Source organism: Carlito syrichta, unplaced genomic scaffold (genome assembly GCF_000164805.1).
Source record: "Carlito syrichta isolate Samal-C Ts95f unplaced genomic scaffold, Tarsius_syrichta-2.0.1 Scaffold130742, whole genome shotgun sequence".
Taxonomy (NCBI): Eukaryota; Metazoa; Chordata; class Mammalia; order Primates; family Tarsiidae; genus Carlito; species Carlito syrichta.
Genome location: NW_007074838.1, coordinates 72240 through 74740, shown reverse-complemented (window position 1 = coordinate 74740; position 2501 = coordinate 72240).

The following is a 2501-nucleotide window of genomic DNA, read 5'->3' as shown; positions in this document are numbered from 1 at the left end:
CCCAGCAGGTCGAGGCTGCGGTGGCCGGGAGCAGCCACTGCACTCCAGTCTGGGCGACAGATAAGACTCCAACTCAAAAAATAAATAAATAAATAAATAGCATCATGAAGCTACTGGGCATTTGAAACACAGTCACTAAGTGGCTAAGTGGGCACTAAGTGTAAGATAGACACCAAATTTCAAAGATGGTACCGCAAAAAGATAGCTCATGGATCTTTTTCTCTCTCTTTTATTTTTGAGTCAGAGTCTTACTCTGTCGCTCAGGCCATGTGCAGTGGCACAATCACAGATACCGCAGCCTTGACCTCCTGAGCTCAGGCAATTCTTCTTGCCTCCAACCTCCCAAAGTACTGGGATTACAGGAGCGAGCCGCCATGCCCGGCCTTGATATTTTTCACATACGATGACATGTTGAAATGATAATATTTTAGATATGTTGGATTAAATAAAATACATCACTAGCACTAATGTCACCTGTTTATTTTTATTTTTTAAATTAAATGTGGCCACTGGAAACTTGTAAATTACACATCTGGCTTGTATTCTATTTCTATCAGACTGAGCTGCTCTAATCCCAGGAGACAGATAAAAAGATAAAGAAGTAAATTATATACTATGTTACACGGTGATAAATGCCAGGGGGAGAAATAAAACTGGAGACAGGGGATGTCAGGTTGAGGGTACTGACATTTTCATTAGGCCAGGGAAGGCCTCTCGGGTGTGGCTTAAATAAAGACTCATGGGAGATGCAGGGAACCAGCCAGGGGATGTTAGGAGATCAGTGCCAAGGCCCTAAGGCAGGAAGGTGCCTGTGTGTCTACGGCACGGTGAGGTGCCCAGTGTGGCTGAAGTCAGGTGATCGAGGGGGAGAAGGTGGAAGGGGAGGTAAGAGAGGGTATGCCAGGCCAGGCACAGTGGCTCATGCCTGTAATCCCAGCACTGCAGGAGGCCAAGGCGGGAGGATTGCTTGAGCCCAGGAGTTCGAGACCAGCCTGGGAAACATAGTGAGACCTCGTCTCCACAAAAACACTTTTAAAAAATTAGCTGAGCTGGGTTCGGTAGCTCAGCCTGTAATCCCGCACTTTGGGAGGCTGAGGTGAGTGGATTGCCTGAGCCCACGGGTTCGAGATCTGCCTGGACAACTTGGCGAGACCTCAACTCTACAATAAATCAAAAAATTAGCCGGGCGTGGTAGCGCACACCTGTAATTCCAGTTACTTGGAAGGCTGAGGCAGAAGGATCGCCAGAGCCCAGCAGGTTGAGGCTGCGGTGGCCGGGAGTGGCCACTGCACTCCAGTCTGGGCGACAGAGTGAGACTCCAATTAAAAAAAAATTAGCTGGGCTGTAATTCCAGCACTTCGGGAGGCCAAGGTGAGAGGATTGCCTGAGCCCGGGAGTTTGATACCAGCCTGGGCAACACGGTGAGACCTTGTCTCTACAATAAATGACAAAAAATTATCTGGGCATGGTGGCATGCATCTGTAGCTCCAGCTCCTTGGAAGGCTGAGGCAGAAGGATCACCTAAGCCCAGCAGGCGGAGGCTGCAACAAGAGTGAGACTCCAACACACACACACTCAAAATTACCTGGGCCCAGTGGCGCACACCTGTAGTCCCCATTACTTGGGAGGTTGAGGTAGAAGGATCACCTGAGCCCAAGAGGTCGCGGCTGTGGTGAGCTGTGATTGTGCCACTGCACTCCAACCCAGGTAACAGAGTGAGACCACGACTCAAAAAATGGGGAAGAGGGAATGCTCCTTGCTTTTCCTCTGAGATGTGAGACCAGGGTGGGTAGTGATCGTCCATGGGACGCCTACCTCTCGCCTGCAGAACAGAGTCGAATCTCAGGGCTTCAGTGAATGGTTCCTTCCTTCGTAAAATGTGGAGACTGCCCAACTCACCCACTCCTCCATTTACTCAACAGGCTTTGAGGACTTTCAAATACGAGGATCTGCCCAAGTGGATCTGGGGACCCACGGGTGAGCCCTCTGGGGCTCCCGGGTGAGCCCCCAGGGGCTGGGCCCCTACCTGCCCTCCAGCAGCGGCCACCCGTCAATTCCAAGGCAGCCCAAGCATCGGTCAGGAAAAATATCCTCCTGTCCAAATTGCTCCCGCCAAAGAAGTCTGCCCCTGCCTGGACTGACCTTATTACCGCACCACCACACCTGTCCCGGAGACACCAGGTGATCTCTGTCTCCCCCACCCCAGGGCTTCACCTCCACCCACCTAGACTGGAGCACCTGCACCCCCTCCTCCAACACACCCCAGAAGTCCGCCCAACCCCAGCTCCCACTCACAGGTCCCAATGCCTCCCGGCCCCCCTCCCATATCCCCAGCCCCCATGGTTCCTGCATCCAGGCCTCCATGTGAGACCCCTGCACTCTAAAAACAGCATGGCATTTCTCCATGCCAGGGGTCCCCAAGTCGTCAAGGCACACCCCGGCCTCCGGTGTGGCCTTGACCTCCCCCAGGGTCAAGCTCCATCCCTGGATTTTACCCCCAC